Source organism: Hemiscyllium ocellatum, unplaced genomic scaffold (genome assembly GCF_020745735.1).
Source record: "Hemiscyllium ocellatum isolate sHemOce1 unplaced genomic scaffold, sHemOce1.pat.X.cur. scaffold_323_pat_ctg1, whole genome shotgun sequence".
NCBI classification, from domain to species: Eukaryota; Metazoa; Chordata; class Chondrichthyes; order Orectolobiformes; family Hemiscylliidae; genus Hemiscyllium; species Hemiscyllium ocellatum.
The window spans coordinates 35,842-54,182 of NW_026868355.1; the positions used below are offsets into that span (position 1 = coordinate 35,842).

At 49.5% G+C, this 18,341-nt stretch overlaps 5 non-coding genes across 5 annotated transcripts; all 5 read left to right on the top strand.

Annotated features, from left to right (window-relative positions):
• The first annotated feature begins 10,879 nt into the window (after positions 1 to 10,879).
• Positions 10,880 to 10,961, top strand: trnal-cag (transfer RNA leucine (anticodon CAG)). The gene has a single exon. It is a non-coding gene; the product is annotated as a tRNA-Leu (tRNA).
• A 1,499-nt stretch (positions 10,962 to 12,460) lies between these two features.
• trnav-cac (transfer RNA valine (anticodon CAC)) lies at positions 12,461 to 12,533 on the top strand. The gene has a single exon. It is a non-coding gene; the product is annotated as a tRNA-Val (tRNA).
• A 1,660-nt stretch (positions 12,534 to 14,193) lies between these two features.
• trnal-cag (transfer RNA leucine (anticodon CAG)) lies at positions 14,194 to 14,275 on the top strand. Its single transcript has one exon. It is a non-coding gene; the product is annotated as a tRNA-Leu (tRNA).
• A 1,499-nt stretch (positions 14,276 to 15,774) lies between these two features.
• trnav-cac (transfer RNA valine (anticodon CAC)) lies at positions 15,775 to 15,847 on the top strand. The gene has a single exon. It is a non-coding gene; the product is annotated as a tRNA-Val (tRNA).
• Positions 15,848 to 17,507: 1,660 nt separating this feature from the next.
• trnal-cag (transfer RNA leucine (anticodon CAG)) lies at positions 17,508 to 17,589 on the top strand. Its single transcript has one exon. It is a non-coding gene; the product is annotated as a tRNA-Leu (tRNA).
• The last annotated feature ends 752 nt before the right edge of the window (positions 17,590 to 18,341 follow it).

Consider the following 18,341-nt stretch of genomic DNA (forward strand, 5'->3'; position numbering starts at 1 on the left):
AGAATATGATTAGATTCTCATTTGTCAAAGTTATCATTACTGTATTTGGTCCATGTGTGGACTAATCCGATTCCAATCGCTATCTGATTTCAAGTTCCAGTTCCCGTGCTGTAAGGGACAACAGAGATTTACGAGGATGTTGTCAACTTTGGATAAAATGGAGCTTCTTGGAATGATTGGTCAGGCTTGGATTATTCTCCTTGAAACAAAGCCGTGGGATCTTGACAGGGTAGATATAGGCAGGTGGTTTGGCCTATGCTCTGATGAGAGCACCACAGGACATAATCTCAGAATGAGATATCGCCCATTTAATTCAGAAATGAAGAGTAATTTCCATGCTCAAAGAATCTGTGGGGTTTTTTTGGCAACCGAAGTAGAGGCGAAGTTGTTGGGTATTTTCAAACTGTGTCAGGTATTTAATCAGAAAGATGATGAAGTTTGTCGAGGTAAGTGAGCAGAATGGAGTTGAAGATTATCAGATCAACCATGAGTTCGTTGTATGGTGGGGCAGACTCGGTGGGCTGAATGGCATGCATTCATTTTGTTTAACATTTGATCTAACGCTAAATTTTATTCATAAATTGAGAATTGTGAGTGGATGGGATGAAGTGATAGAAAAGGTTTATCAAACAGATCAGGAACGAAGCTCATAAGCTCATGAAGAAGAAATGTGCTGTGACCTGGGGGTATCAAATGACACTCTGCACAGCACAGGTAGCTGTTTACAGAAGCTGTGATTGCTGAAGAAAATTGGCTGACCTTGTACAGTTAGCAAGTCACTCATCACGCTGCATGTGGAAGAAAGAAAGGTTAGTTTCATTGGAGCAGTTTGCTGCGGTTCCAATTCCGAGTGACTGTTTGAAATACTGATCAAATCATTGTGTGGACTGTTAGGTTAAAATAATCATGAGCAATCCCATTGCATACACTTGTGCTCCAGATCACTTGTTAGTTATTTCTCTTTCTGTCGATGTAAATTCATAGAAAGACAAGATGGAAAGAGGTGCATAAAGAAAAAAATGTGTTCCCTCTAATTACACCAACTTAATTTACAACCGAATAGAACATCTGCTCTCATTTTTTATTTCAACTTTTATGTGGTGTTGATTATTCGTGAGTCTCCCGTACAGTGAAGCACAAGAACAAAATTCTCGATCCAGTGTATGGTGTGAGATGCAATGTAAAAATGCAGCAGTGGTTTGTGGAATTAGCAACCAAAATGTGACTCGAACCCATGAATGCGGAGCACGGTGGTATAATAATCCATCACCGTAATCTCTCGGTCTCCTCAGCACGTTTTGGAAATGGGTAACATGTGACCTCATCAAGGTAACATGTGGTGAAAGTCGTGGTTGAGAAATGTCTTGAGCTAAATTGAATCCAAACCATTGTGTTTCTGCTTTCACCAGAATTACAATAACAGCAAAATCCAAGAAGTAGCCATGCTCAGAATGAAGCAGTGAACAATAATTCCCCGTCATATTCACACCCACATTTTGCCTTCACTCATAATTTCTTCAGTTACGTTCTCTCTCACATGAAGAAGTAGCTATGGCGAGTGATATAAATGTGATGTTGTGGTTCAATAGCCGTTATCATATGGCTTAACTGAATTACGTTAAACCACAAGGAAAGCTTTTTTGTTCGTTTCATTTTATTAAGTGAACTGAAAGTCACACAGTTCATTGTAATAATCGGAAGTGCATTAGATTTATCTCATTGGAACGATTAATGATATATGCAAATTTGTTCCGAATTTATTTCAGCTGAAAGAAAATACTGCCATTTATGCTGATCAACTCCAACAGTTTGTTAAAAGGCAGTTTCGATCCCCGCTATATTGATGTTCAAAACACAACTGCGGTGTGGGAATGTGCTGAATATTTAAAGTGTCTGTCCTGTCATGGTCATGTTCTCCTCACGCGCAGAAAATCGCAAGCAGCTTGAATGTTGCTTTGTTTTCCAGGCAAGTTGAGTTTTTACTGGAACGGAATGGAGACTTTTATTTCATCGCTGTTGTGAAACAAAGTCCTGCGGTGACTCGATTCCTCGTTGTTTGGTTTTATGGCCAATGGGAAAATCTTTCCAATGCATATGTTATTGAATTTCTCCCATTTCCTCATTTCCTCATCCGATTACCATTGCAATTTTCTGAGCGCAATAGCCTCCTCCGCTCCCTCTGGTAGCTCATTCCATGCACCCATAACCTTGTGTGTGGGAAATGTGCCTCGGGGTCCTTTGTCAATTTCAGACCACTCACCTTAAACCTATGCTCTCGAGTTTCCAACTCACCCTAGCTTGTGTAAAACACGTTAATGCTCAGTTCACAACACTTCCATAAAATCATGTCGTATCCGTTATGCTGCCGGGAAGGTTGTCCCAGCCTATTCCACTTCACTCTACAGTCCAAACATTGACGACATCCTTGTCTATATTTTGACACCAATTTCACGTCCCTCTTTTTTTTTTTAACTTTTTTCAAGATGTCAATTACCCTGGATAACAACGAGCTATTGGAAAAAGAAAGGTGAAACGTAGAATGGCTTCAACTTTCAGTGCTGGATGCCACAGAACAGCAGTACACCCAGCTGAGGCTTGTTTCTGTAGTGTAGTGATCATCACGTCCCCAGTTCGAAACTGGCCAGAAACTGCTTCGTTCTTCATTTGTAGCCTTTTACACGGACGTAAACGGAGCTTTCTTGCCTGCTCTCCCATCTGCAAACCTGCCTTCGAAAATGCTCGAACAAATCTGCTCTCTTTGTGAAATGTGATGCAATCCCACGCGGCCACCGGGAATGACCACCACTCCTCCGTCGCCGCAACCATTTCCGCCCCTCCGGTTGCCGTCGACGCAGCCACTTCCGCCCCCACTGACATCACTAACCTGCAGGAGCACAAATCCTCAGGTTTCCCCGCCCCCACGCCGTCTTTCGTCACTACGCATAACCCCGCCCATAACCCCGCCCCCACGCCATCTCCCGTCGCTTCACGTAACCCCGCCCCCACGCTTATTTCCGTCACGACGCATGACCCCGCCCCCACGTCGAGCAACGTCACCACGTCTAACTCCGCCCCTACTTCGATCTCTGTCCCCGCCCCTAACCCCGCCCCCAGCTCCAGCTCCAGCTCCAGTCCCACACCAGGTCCTAGCTCCCAGCCCTGCCGGATTTTCACCATCCCTCCAGATCTCCCCCTCTCTGAGGATGAGAGATCAGTCCTCAGCAGGGGCCTCACCTTCGTTCCCCTACGCCCTCGGATTAATGAGTTCAACACGCGGCGAGATATTGAACAATTCTTCCGCCGCCTTCGCCTCCGTGCCTACTTTCACAACCAAGACTCCCGCCCACCCTCTGACGACCCCTTCTCCCGCCTCCAACATACCCCATCCACCTGGACACCCCGTGCAGGCCTCCTACCCGCCCTCGACCTCTTTATAGCCAACTGCCGCCGTGACATCAACCGACTCAACCTGTCCACCCCTCTCACCCACTCCAACCTCTCACCCTCAGAACGTGCAGCCCTCCACTCCCTCCGCTCCAATCCCAACCTCACCATCAAACCCGCAGACAAGGGAGGCGCGGTGGTAGTTTGGCGCGCTGACCTGTACACCGCTGAAGCCAAACGCCAGCTCGCGGACGCCTCCTCTTATCGCCCCCTTGACCACGACCCCACCTCCCACCACCAAACCATCATCTCCCAGACCATCCAGGACCTCATCACCTCAGGGGATCTCCCATCCACCGCCTCCAACCTCATAGTCCCACAACCCCGCACCGCCCGTTTCTACCTCCTGCCCAAAATCCACAAACCTGCCTGCCCCGGCCGACCCATTGTCTCAGCCTGCTCCTGCCCCACCGAACTCATCTCCCAATACCTCGACACGGTCCTGTCCCCTTTAGTCCAAGAACTCCCCACCTACGTTCGGGACACCACCCACGCCCTCCACCTCCTCCAGGATTTTCGCTTCCCCGGTCCCCAACGCCTTATTTTCACTATGGACATCCAGTCCCTGTACACCTCCATCCCCCATCACGAAGGACTCAAAGCCCTCCGCTTCTTCCTTTCCCGCCGCACTAACCAGTACCCTTCCACTGACACCCTCCTTCGACTGACTGAACTGGTCCTCACCCTGAATAACTTCTCTTTTCAATCCTCCCACTTCCTCCAAACTAAAGGAGTTGCCATGGGCACCCGCATGGGCCCCAGCTATGCCTGCCTCTTCGTAGGATATGTGGAACAGTCCATCTTCCGCAACTACACTGGCACCACCCCCCACCTTTTCCTCCGCTACATCGATGACTGTATCGGCGCTGCCTCGTGCTCCCACGAGGAGGTTGAACAGTTCATCAACTTTACTAACACCTTCCATCCCGACCTGAAATTCACCTGGACTGTCTCAGACTCCTCCCTCCCCTTCCTAGACCTTTCCATTTCTATCTCGGGCGACCGACTCAACACAGACATCTATTATAAACCGACTGACTCCCACAGCTACCTGGACTACACCTCCTCCCACCCTGCCCCCTGTAAAAACGCCATCCCATATTCCCAATTCCTTCGTCTCCGCCGCATCTGCTCCCAGGAGGACCAATTCCAACACCGCACAACCCAGATGGCCTCCTTCTTCAAGGACCGCAGATTCCCCCCAGACGTGATCGACGATGCCCTCCACCGCATCTCCTCCACTTCCCGCTCCTCCGCCCTTGAGCCCCGCTCCTCCAACCGCCACCAAGACAGAACCCCACTGGTTCTCACCTACCACCCCACCAACCTGCGCATACAACGTATTATCCGCCGCCATTTCCGCCACCTCCAAACGGACCCCACCACCAAGGATATATTTCCCTCCCCTCCCCTATCAGCGTTCCGCAAGGACCACTCCCTTCGTGACTCCCTTGTCAGATCCACACCCCCCACCAACCCAACCTCCACCCCCGGCACCTTCCCCTGCAACCGCAGGAAATGTAAAACTTGCGCCCACACCTCCACACTCACTTCCCTCCAAGGCCCCAAGGGATCCTTCCATATCCGCCACAAGTTCACCTGTACCTCCACACACATCATCTATTGCATCCGCTGCACCCGATGTGGCCTCCTCTATATTGGTGAGACAGGCCGCTTACTTGCGGAACGCTTCAGAGAACACCTCTGGGCCGCCCGAACCAACCAACCCAATCACCCCGTGGCTCAACACTTTAACTCCCCCTCCCACTCCACCGAGGACATGCAGCTCCTTGGACTCCTCCACCGGCAGAACACAACTACACGACGGCTGGAGGAGGAGCGCCTCATCTTCCGCCTGGGAACCCTCCAACCACAAGGTATGAATTCAGATTTCTCCAGCTTCCTCATTTCCCCTCCCCCCACCTTGTCTCAGTCGGTTCCCTCAACTCAGCACCGCCCTCCTAACCTGCAATCCTCTTCCTGACCTCTCCGCCCCCACCCCACTCCGGCCTATCACCCTCACCTTGACCTCCTTCCACCTATCCCACCTCCATCGCCCCTCCCCCTAGTCCCTCCTCCCTACCTTTTATCTCAGCCGGCTTGGCTCTCTCTCTCTTATTCCTGATGAAGGGCTTATGCTCGAAACGTCGAATTCTCTATTCCTGAGATGCTGCCTAACCTGCTGTGCTTTGACCAGCAACACATTTGCAGCTGTGATCTCCAGCATCTGCAGACCTCATTTTTTACTCGAAGATTTTAACCTACTGCGAATCCTCTTACAAGGATGCCTTCCTTGAAGAAGCTCTCTTCCTCCCTCTACAAGGATTTCAGTGAGTCCCTCTCTCACTGCACCCCCCAGGTCATCTCCTCTGCACAGAAGCTCTTCAGCCACGTTCTCAAACAGACCCGTTACCACAGCCACATCTCCTTCCTCAGCACCTGCCTAAGGAACCGACTGATCCCACACGGACTCCGAACTACATTCCAACCAACAAAATTTGGACCCAACCAGGACAACCTGTACCTACAACAAATCCGAAGCCTCCAGCAACAGACCTCCCTCCGGATCCTCCGCTCCACCCTTGCAGCCATGCGTCGCTACCTACACTCCCTGCAATCAGCCCTACCCCAGCTCAGGACAACACTCTCACAGACCTGCAAAGGACCCCTGCTGTTCTTCATCTACAGAAGAATCCACAAACTCAACAAACAGTTCTTCCTAGCCCTATCAGAGATTAAAGACAGTAAGTACCAAAAACTTTCATGTACTTACCCCCACACTCGTGGCCCCTCAACTATTCCAGAATCTTCCACAGGCCTGTCGGACGCCATTACACATGTGGCCTCCACAGCGCCCGCGGCACCAAAGGCCGCCGCCGACCGTGACGTCACTTCCGCCCCCACCGACCTCGGAGCCCCCGCGATCGCCGCCCCTACAACTGCCCCGGTGACCACCACACACACAACCGCTTCCACAATCGCCGACGGACCCGCGACCCACGCGGCCACCGGGAATGACCACCACTCCTCCGTCGCCGCAACCATTTCCGCCCCTCCGGTTGCCGTCGACGCAGCCACTTCCGCCCCCACTGACATCACTAACCTGCAGGAGCACAAATCCTCAGGTTTCCCCCCCCCCACGCCGTCTTTCGTCACTACGCATAACCCCGCCCATAACCCCGCCCCCACGCCATCTCCCGTCGCTTCACGTAACCCCGCCCCCACGCTTATTTCCGTCACGACGCATGACCCCGCCCCCACGTCGAGCAACGTCACCACGTCTAACTCCGCCCCTACTTCGATCTCTGTCCCCGCCCCTAACCCCGCCCCCAGCTCCAGCTCCAGCTCCAGTCCCACACCAGGTCCTAGCTCCCAGCCCTGCCGGATTTTCACCATCCCTCCAGATCTCCCCCTCTCTGAGGATGAGAGATCAGTCCTCAGCAGGGGCCTCACCTTCGTTCCCCTACGCCCTCGGATTAATGAGTTCAACACGCGGCGAGATATTGAACAATTCTTCCGCCGCCTTCGCCTCCGTGCCTACTTTCACAACCAAGACTCCCGCCCACCCTCTGACGACCCCTTCTCCCGCCTCCAACACACCCCATCCACCTGGACACCCCGTGCAGGCCTCCTACCCGCCCTCGACCTCTTTATAGCCAACTGCCGCCGTGACATCAACCGACTCAACCTGTCCACCCCTCTCACCCACTCCAACCTCTCACCCTCAGAACGTGCAGCCCTCCACTCCCTCCGCTCCAATCCCAACCTCACCATCAAACCCGCAGACAAGGGAGGCGCGGTGGTAGTTTGGCGCGCTGACCTGTACACCGCTGAAGCCAAACGCCAGCTCGCGGACGCCTCCTCTTATCGCCCCCTTGACCACGACCCCACCTCCCACCACCAAACCATCATCTCCCAGACCATCCAGGACCTCATCACCTCAGGGGATCTCCCATCCACCGCCTCCAACCTCATAGTCCCACAACCCCGCACCGCCCGTTTCTACCTCCTGCCCAAAATCCACAAACCTGCCTGCCCCGGCCGACCCATTGTCTCAGCCTGCTCCTGCCCCACCGAACTCATCTCCCAATACCTCGACACGGTCCTGTCCCCTTTAGTCCAAGAACTCCCCACCTACGTTCGGGACACCACCCACGCCCTCCACCTCCTCCAGGATTTTCGCTTCCCCGGTCCCCAACGCCTTATTTTCACTATGGACATCCAGTCCCTGTACACCTCCATCCCCCATCACGAAGGACTCAAAGCCCTCCGCTTCTTCCTTTCCCGCCGCACTAACCAGTACCCTTCCACTGACACCCTCCTTCGACTGACTGAACTGGTCCTCACCCTGAATAACTTCTCTTTTCAATCCTCCCACTTCCTCCAAACTAAAGGAGTTGCCATGGGCACCCGCATGGGCCCCAGCTATGCCTGCCTCTTCGTAGGATATGTGGAACAGTCCATCTTCCGCAACTACACTGGCACCACACCCCACCTTTTCCTCCGCTACATCGATGACTGTATCGGCGCTGCCTCGTGCTCCCACGAGGAGGTTGAACAGTTCATCAACTTTACTAACACCTTCCATCCCGACCTGAAATTCACCTGGACTGTCTCAGACTCCTCCCTCCCCTTCCTAGACCTTTCCATTTCTATCTCGGGCGACCGACTCAACACAGACATCTATTATAAACCGACTGACTCCCACAGCTACCTGGACTACACCTCCTCCCACCCTGCCCCCTGTAAAAACGCCATCCCATATTCCCAATTCCTTCGTCTCCGCCGCATCTGCTCCCAGGAGGACCAATTCCAACACCGCACAACCCAGATGGCCTCCTTCTTCAAGGACCGCAGATTCCCCCCAGACGTGATCGACGATGCCCTCCACCGCATCTCCTCCACTTCCCGCTCCTCCGCCCTTGAGCCCCGCTCCTCCAACCGCCACCAAGACAGAACCCCACTGGTTCTCACCTACCACCCCACCAACCTGCGCATACAACGTATTATCCGCCGCCATTTCCGCCACCTCCAAACGGACCCCACCACCAAGGATATATTTCCCTCCCTCCCCTATCAGCGTTCCGCAAGGACCACTCCCTTCGTGACTCCCTTGTCAGATCCACACCCCCCACCAACCCAACCTCCACCCCCGCACCTTCCCCTGCAACCGCAGGAAATGTAAAACTTGCGCCCACACCTCCACACTCACTTCCCTCCAAGGCCCCAAGGGATCCTTCCATATCCGCCACAAGTTCACCTGTACCTCCACACACATCATCTATTGCATCCGCTGCACCCGATGTGGCCTCCTCTATATTGGTGAGACAGGCCGCTTACTTGCGGAACGCTTCAGAGAACACCTCTGGGCCGCCCGAACCAACCAACCCAATCACCCCGTGGCTCAACACTATAACTCCCCCTCCCACTCCACCGAGGACATGCAGCTCCTTGGACTCCTCCACCGGCAGAACACAACTACACGACGGCTGGAGGAGGAGCGCCTCATCTTCCGCCTGGGAACCCTCCAACCACAAGGTATGAATTCAGATTTCTCCAGCTTCCTCATTTCCCCTCCCCCCACCTTGTCTCAGTCGGTTCCCTCAACTCAGCACCGCCCTCCTAACCTGCAATCCTCTTCCTGACCTCTCCGCCCCCACCCCACTCCGGCCTATCACCCTCACCTTGACCTCCTTCCACCTATCCCACCTCCATCGCCCCTCCCCCTAGTCCCTCCTCCCTACCTTTTATCTCAGCCGGCTTGGCTCTCTCTCTCTTATTCCTGATGAAGGGCTTATGCTCGAAACGTCGAATTCTCTATTCCTGAGATGCTGCCTAACCTGCTGTGCTTTGACCAGCAACACATTTGCAGCTGTGATCTCCAGCATCTGCAGACCTCATTTTTTACTCTTACAATTAGTGAGTAAAGCATTGTAAAGGTTTTCTCCAACCTGGTTCTGATCATAAGTCATTCTGTTTGAGAGTGTAGTTACCGCGTTCTGATCCCTTCCACGAAAAACTGTCCCGCATTTGCATTCCTTGCGCAGGCGGACCGGTTCAAAGACAGGGAAGAAGCTGATGCGCTGGTGCTACTGATCAGCGCACCACTGATTCCTGAACTAGTCTGTCTGTCAAATGTAAACCAAAGTCGTCTCTGCAAGGCCTCATTTGGAAACTCTATGTCGTTATTCAACGTGCGAGAATTGGCAGCAGAGGTGCTGAATCATGGTTTGGATCAGTTCGCACGTTAGTGACTCATTCAATCAGCAACAGCAATGAAAGAAATTGCACTCCCAGAGGAACCTCTGGACTTGTGATTTCATAGCGTCGCTAGTATTAAGGTGAGCCCCGAGGTCTAAGCCATGTTGGAAATGAAACGGAGGAATTGACAGAGAGGCTGCAGAATAACATCGCAACCTTTTGGTTTTCTTTAAATCACTGACGAGCAGGAAACTGTAAACGGGCAGGGCGAGTGGGAAAGTGAGGCAGTTGCAGCTCTGGTGAAACTCCTTCTTTGTAAGTCACTCAGCACCAAGAGACGTGAAGGTGACTCATGCCTGAGAACTCTTCACATCGAGAACAAAAAGCAATCAAGTGCAGTTAGCACCTCTCCCGGAATTGGGGTGGGGTGAGATAATTACCTTTTGACTTCAGTTACTATGTTCAGAAACTGCCTTTTAAATTGAGGTGAACAGAAACTGCATTTCTAATGAGCACCATGGAATTTAGCAAGATTTATTGAGTCGCTTCTCGTCGCTTTCCACACAGGTTTCCAAGTCAGTCGGTATCGATGTGGCTCATGTCCAGGTGTGAATATCCCTGCAGCCAATTGCACGGTTAAGGTAAAAGGCAAGGAAAGTGGCATCTCGAACCAGCCCCGAGGTCAGAGCATCCTCACAAGGTGATCTGTCGTTCTCGGATTGTAATGCTACCTCCGGTTTTAGGGTGGAGAACATTCTTTGCAAAACAGACACAGTGACTGAAAATATAGTGCACGGTATGATGTGGAACACGGCCTGCTCAGCTTTGTGCATTTTCCCTGTAGTCCGGTGTGTTTCGTGTTCCGTGTAAACGTGAACGTTGTCCTGTTTCGAGCAATCGGTGAAATCATTCAGCAAAGCAAGAATCGAAATTGAAGTAATGTCAAGCAGCTCATGGTGATTTGACCAAATCATTACCGAACATATATTCTCACGCAGTCAAAGATACATTTCTGGCTGAAAAGAGTCTGAGAAGATAGACACAGCTTACCATTGATTTTTGTCTGGATTGATGGGCTTTCATTATCTGCTGCGAAATAGACATTGTAGCCGGGCACATACCAGCTGCTGTGCGAGTCGGACAGGGACCATGGAACCCTTTTCATGTGACTTTGCATGTGTGGTTATGCAGGAGCACAATTCGAAATGCAAGAAAATGGACGCTCAGGCTGTCTGGTAGTGTGGCCGAGCGGTCTAAGGCGCTGGATCCAGGTTCCAGTCCTGAAAGGGGCGTGGGTTCGAATCCCACCACTGCCATTTCAGCTGATCAACTCCACTACTCGAATGCTGCTTCGATCCCCGCTGCGTTGATCTTCTCGGAGAATTAACTGTGGACAGGTGCCGAGTATTGTCAGGTCTCTCAGCTGCCATGATGTTATTCGCCTCGCCTGCAGAAAATCGCAAGCAGCTCAGCGATTGGTTAATGTTCCAGGCAAGTTGAGGTTTTACTGGAACCGAATGGAGACTGTTATTTCATCGCTGTTGTGAAACAAAGTCCGGCGGTGAGTCGATTCATCGTTATTTGGCTTTCTGGCGAATGGGAAAATCTTTCCAATGCATATGTTATTGAATTTCTCCCATTTCCTGCATTTCCGTCCTGGAGACACCGGAAGGGAAAGGTAATCTAATCGAGACTGTGATTGGTGAAATTCACTTTTTTATGGCCCATACTTATTATATTCTTTCTTTCTCTCTTTTCAGCATTGTCTGGGAAGTGGTGGTGCACTAAGGCTGCAGTATGTTTGAAAGAGTAGTTTGGAATTGCCCTGTTGTTAGTTGTGAGATTACTTTATGCCTCATGCCCTCGGACTGTCTCACATTTAGCATTCATGCTTCGCTGTGTCTGAACATGCATTAGGTATGCCAGTTTTGTTTGTGTTCCGTGTTAAATGCTTTCTGTTTGCGATTCGGTCAATACATTACGAGTTAACAGGGGTTCTGAGGTAACTTGCAGCAGCAAAAATCCTCAACTGAGGATCTGGGAAAGTTTCACGAAGCATGGTCAGTCGGAGCAAAAGTAAGGAAGTCGTTCGTTTCTGCAGTGTTTCACAATACTACCTTTCCCGTGAGCAGTCGAACAGACTAAATGATTGTGCTACAGACTGCGACGACAAGCTCCGCTGAAAAGTAATCCTTTAAAACCGGTGTAAGCAACGCAAGGTTATTGGGGTACACCGCGTGGAAACAGAGACTTCGGTGTATCTCATCCATGCTCACCACATCACCAAAATTAAACAAGTCCCGTTCCACAGCATTTCTCCTCAATCCCTCTAAACCCATCCTATCCAGAAACTCATCCGATTACCATTGCAATTTTCTGAGTGCAATAGCCTCCTCCACTCCCTCTGGTAGCTCATTCCATACACCCACAACCTTGTGAGTGGAAAATGTGCGTCGGGGTCCTTTGTCAATTTCAGACCACTCACCTTAAACCTATGCTCTCGAGTTTCCAACTCACCCTAGCTTGTGTAAAACACGTAAATACTCAGTTTACAACCCTTCCATAAAACCATGTCGCAGCCGTTATGCTGCCGGGAAAGTTGTCCCAGCTTATTCCACTTCACACTCCAGTCCAAACATTGACGACATCCTTGTCTATATTTTGTCACTAATTTCAGTCTATATTTTTTGACTTTTTCAAGATGTCAATTTCCCTGGATAACAACGAGCTATTGGAAAAAGAAAGGTGAAACGTAGAATGGCTTCAACTTTCAGTGCTGGATGCCACAGAGCCGCAACGCGCTCGGCTGAAGCTCGTTTCTGTAGTGTAGTGGTCATCACGTTCGCCTCACACGCGAAAAGTCCCCAGTTCGAAACTGGGCAGAAACTGCTTTGTTCTTCAATTGCAGCCTTTTACACGGACAAGAACGGAGCTTTCTTGCTTGCTCTCGCATCTGCGAAAATGCTCGAACAAATCTGCTCTCTTTGTGAAATGTGATGCACTTCCATTTAATTAGTGAGCAAAGCATTGTAAAGGCTTGTTCTGATCAGAACCATTGTAAAACCTGGTTCTGATCATAAGTCATTCTGTTTGAGAGTGTAGTTACCGCGTTCTGATCCCTTCCACGAAAAACTGTCCCGCATTTGCATTCCTTGCGCAGGCGGACCGGTTCAAAGACAGGGAAGAAGCTGATGCGCTGGTGCTACTGATCAGCGCACCACTGATTCCTGAACTAGTCTGTCTGTCAAATGTAAACCAAAGTCGTCTCTGCAAGGCCTCATTTGGAAACTCTCTGTCGTTATTCAACGTGCGAGAATTGGCAGCAGAGGTGCTGAATCATGGTTTGGATCAGTTCGCACGTTAGTGACTCATTCAATCAGCAACAGCAATGAAAGAAATTGCACTCCCAGAGGAACCTCTGGACTTGTGGTTTCATAGCGTCGCTAGTATTAAGGTGAGCCCCGAGATCTAAGCCATGTTGGAACTGAAACGGAGGAATTGACAGAGAGGCTGCAGAATAACATCGCAACCTTTTGGTTTTCTTTAAATCACTGACGAGCAGGAAACTGTAAACGGGCAGGGCGAGTGGGAAAGTGAGGCAGTTGCAGCTCTGGTGAAACTCCTTCTTTGTAAGTCACTCAGCACCAAGAGACGTGAAGGTGACTCATGCCTGAGAACTCTTCACATCGAGAACAAAAAGCAATCAAGTGCAGTTAGCACCTCTCCCGGAATTGGGGTGGGGTGAGATAATTACCTTTTGACTTCAGTTACTATGTTCAGAAACTGCCTTTTAAATTGAGGTGAACAGAAACTGCATTTCTAATGAGCACCATGGAATTTAGCAAGATTTATTGAGTCGCTTCTCGTCGCTTTCCACACAGGTTTCCAAGTCAGTCGGTATCGATGTGGCTCATGTCCAGGTGTGAATATCCCTGCAGCCAATTGCACGGTTAAGGTAAAAGGCAAGGAAAGTGGCATCTCGAACCAGCCCCGAGGTCATAGCATCCTCACAAGGTGATCTGTCGTTCTCGGATTGTAATGCTACCTCCGGTTTTAGGGTGGAGAACATTCTTTGCAAAACAGACACAGTGACTGAAAATATAGTGCACGGTATGATGTGGAACACGGCCTGCTCAGCTTTGTGCATTTTCCCTGTAGTCCGGTGTGTTTCGTGTTCCGTGTAAACGTGAACGTTGTCCTGTTTCGAGCAATCGGTGAAATCATTCAGCAAAGCAAGAATCGAAATTGAAGTAATGTCAAGCAGCTCATGGTGATTTGACCAAATCATTACCGAACATATATTCTCACGCAGTCAAAGATACATTTCTGGCTGAAAAGAGTCTGAGAAGATAGACACAGCTTACCATTGATTTTTGTCTGGATTGATGGGCTTTCATTATCTGCTGCGAAATAGACATTGTAGCCGGGCACATACCAGCTGCTGTGCGAGTCGGACAGGGACCATGGAACCCTTTTCATGTGACTTTGCATGTGTGGTTATGCAGGAGCACAATTCGAAATGCAAGAAAATGGACGCTCAGGCTGTCTGGTAGTGTGGCCGAGCGGTCTAAGGCGCTGGATCCAGGTTCCAGTCCTGAAAGGGGCGTGGGTTCGAATCCCACCACTGCCATTTCAGCTGATCAACTCCACTACTCGAATGCTGCTTCGATCCCCGCTGCATTGATCTTCTCGGAGAATTAACTGTGGACAGGTGCCGAGTATTGTCAGGTCTCTCAGCTGCCATGATGTTATTCGCCTCGCCTGCAGAAAATCGCAAGCAGCTCAGCGATTGGTTAATGTTCCAGGCAAGTTGAGGTTTTACTGGAACCGAATGGAGACTGTTATTTCATCGCTGTTGTGAAACAAAGTCCGGCGGTGAGTCGATTCATCGTTATTTGGCTTTCTGGCGAATGGGAAAATCTTTCCAATGCATATGTTATTGAATTTCTCCCATTTCCTGCATTTCCGTCCTGGAGACACCGGAAGGGAAAGGTAATCTAATCGAGACTGTGATTGGTGAAATTCACTTTTTTATGGCCCATACTTATTATATTCTTTCTTTCTCTCTTTTCAGCATTGTCTGGGAAGTGGTGGTGCACTAAGGCTGCAGTATGTTTGAAAGAGTAGTTTGGAATTGCCCTGTTGTTAGTTGTGAGATTACTTTATGCCTCATGCCCTCGGACTGTCTCACATTTAGCATTCATGCTTCGCTGTGTCTGAACATGCATTAGGTATGCCAGTTTTGTTTGTGTTCCGTGTTAAATGCTTTCTGTTTGCGATTCGGTCAATACATTACGAGTTAACAGGGGTTCTGAGGTAACTTGCAGCAGCAAAAATCCTCAACTGAGGATCTGGGAAAGTTTCACGAAGCATGGTCAGTCGGAGCAAAAGTAAGGAAGTCGTTCGTTTCTGCAGTGTTTCACAATACTACCTTTCCCGTGAGCAGTCGAACAGACTAAATGATTGTGCTACAGACTGCGACGACAAGCTCCGCTGAAAAGTAATCCTTTAAAACCGGTGTAAGCAACGCAAGGTTATTGGGGTACACCGCGTGGAAACAGAGACTTCGGTGTATCTCATCCATGCTCACCACATCACCAAAATTAAACAAGTCCCGTTCCACAGCATTTCTCCTCAATCCCTCTAAACCCATCCTATCCAGAAACTCATCCGATTACCATTGCAATTTTCTGAGTGCAATAGCCTCCTCCACTCCCTCTGGTAGCTCATTCCATACACCCACAACCTTGTGAGTGGAAAATGTGCGTCGGGGTCCTTTGTCAATTTCAGACCACTCACCTTAAACCTATGCTCTCGAGTTTCCAACTCACCCTAGCTTGTGTAAAACACGTAAATACTCAGTTTACAACCCTTCCATAAAACCATGTCGCAGCCGTTATGCTGCCGGGAAAGTTGTCCCAGCTTATTCCACTTCACACTCCAGTCCAAACATTGACGACATCCTTGTCTATATTTTGTCACTAATTTCAGTCTATATTTTTTGACTTTTTCAAGATGTCAATTTCCCTGGATAACAACGAGCTATTGGAAAAAGAAAGGTGAAACGTAGAATGGCTTCAACTTTCAGTGCTGGATGCCACAGAGCCGCAACGCGCTCGGCTGAAGCTCGTTTCTGTAGTGTAGTGGTCATCACGTTCGCCTCACACGCGAAAGGTCCCCAGTTCGAAGCTGGGCAGAAACTGCTTTGTTCTTCAATTGCAGCCTTTTACACGGACAAGAACGGAGCTTTCTTGCTTGCTCTCGCATCTGCGAAAATGCTCGAACAAATCTGCTCTCTTTGTGAAATGTGATGCACTTCCATTTAATTAGTGAGCAAAGCATTGTAAAGGCTTGTTCTGATCAGAACCATTGTAAAACCTGGTTCTGATCATAAGTCATTCTGTTTGAGAGTGTAGTTACCGCGTTCTGATCCCTTCCACGAAAAACTGTCCCGCATTTGCATTCCTTGCGCAGGCGGACCGGTTCAAAGACAGGGAAGAAGCTGATGCGCTGGTGCTACTGATCAGCGCACCACTGATTCCTGAACTAGTCTGTCTGTCAAATGTAAACCAAAGTCGTCTCTGCAAGGCCTCATTTGGAAACTCTCTGTCGTTATTCAACGTGCGAGAATTGGCAGCAGAGGTGCTGAATCATGGTTTGGATCAGTTCGCACGTTAGTGACTCATTCAATCAGCAACAGCAATGAAAGAAATTGCACTCCCAGAGGAACCTCTGGACTTGTGGTTTCATAGCGTCGCTAGTATTAAGGTGAGCCCCGAGATCTAAGCCATGTTGGAACTGAAACGGAGGAATTGACAGAGAGGCTGCAGAATAACATCGCAACCTTTTGGTTTTCTTTAAATCACTGACGAGCAGGAAACTGTAAACGGGCAGGGCGAGTGGGAAAGTGAGGCAGTTGCAGCTCTGGTGAAACTCCTTCTTTGTAAGTCACTCAGCACCAAGAGACGTGAAGGTGACTCATGCCTGAGAACTCTTCACATCGAGAACAAAAAGCAATCAAGTGCAGTTAGCACCTCTCCCGGAATTGGGGTGGGGTGAGATAATTACCTTTTGACTTCAGTTACTATGTTCAGAAACTGCCTTTTAAATTGAGGTGAACAGAAACTGCATTTCTAATGAGCACCATGGAATTTAGCAAGATTTATTGAGTCGCTTCTCGTCGCTTCCCACACAGGTTTCCAAGTCAGTCGGTATCGATGTGGCTCATGTCCAGGTGTGAATATCCCTGCAGCCAATTGCACGGTTAAGGTAAAAGGCAAGGAAAGTGGCATCTCGAACCAGCCCCGAGGTCATAGCATCCTCACAAGGTGATCTGTCGTTCTCGGATTGTAATGCTACCTCCGGTTTTAGGGTGGAGAACATTCTTTGCAAAACAGACACAGTGACTGAAAATATAGTGCACGGTATGATGTGGAACACGGCCTGCTCAGCTTTGTGCATTTTCCCTGTAGTCCGGTGTGTTTCGTGTTCCGTGTAAACGTGAACGTTGTCCTGTTTCGAGCAATCGGTGAAATCATTCAGCAAAGCAAGAATCGAAATTGAAGTAATGTCAAGCAGCTCATGGTGATTTGACCAAATCATTACCGAACATATATTCTCACGCAGTCAAAGATACATTTCTGGCTGAAAAGAGTCTGAGAAGATAGACACAGCTTACCATTGATTTTTGTCTGGATTGATGGGCTTTCATTATCTGCTGCGAAATAGACATTGTAGCCGGGCACATACCAGCTGCTGTGCGAGTCGGACAGGGACCATGGAACCCTTTTCATGTGACTTTGCATGTGTGGTTATGCAGGAGCACAATTCGAAATGCAAGAAAATGGACGCTCAGGCTGTCTGGTAGTGTGGCCGAGCGGTCTAAGGCGCTGGATCCAGGTTCCAGTCCTGAAAGGGGCGTGGGTTCGAATCCCACCACTGCCATTTCAGCTGATCAACTCCACTGCTCGAATGCGGCTTCGATCTTCTCGGAGAATTAACTGTGGACAGGTGCCGAGTATTGTCAGGTCTCTCAGCTGCCATGATGTTATTCGCCTCCCCTGCAGAAAATCGCAAGCAGCTCAGCGATTGGTTAATGTTCCAGGCAAGTTGAGGTTTTACTGGAACCGAATGGAGACTGTTATTTCATCGCTGTTGTGAAACAAAGTCCGGCGGTGAGTCGATTCATCGTTATTTGGCTTTCTGGCGAATGGGAAAATCTTTCCAATGCATATGTTATTGAATTTCTCCCATTTCCTGCATTTCCGTCCTGGAGACACCGGAAGGGAAAGGTAATCTAATCGAGACTGTGATTGGTGAAATTCACTTTTTTATGGCCCATACTTATTATATTCTTTCTTTCTCTCTTTTCAGCATTGTCTGGGAAGTGGTGGTGCACTAAGTCTGCAGTATGTTTGAAAGAGTAGTTTGGAATTGCCCTGTTGTTAGTTGTGAGATTACTTTATGCCTCATGCCCTCGGACTGTCTCACATTTAGCATTCATGCTTCGCTGTGTCTGAACATGCATTAGGTATGCCAGTTTTGTTTGTGTTCCGTGTTAAATGCTTTCTGTTTGCGATTCGGTCAATACATTACGAGTTAACAGGGGTTCTGAGGTAACTTGCAGCAGCAAAAATCCTCAACTGAGGATCTGGGAAAGTTTCACGAAGCATGGTCAGTCGGAGCAAAAGTAAGGA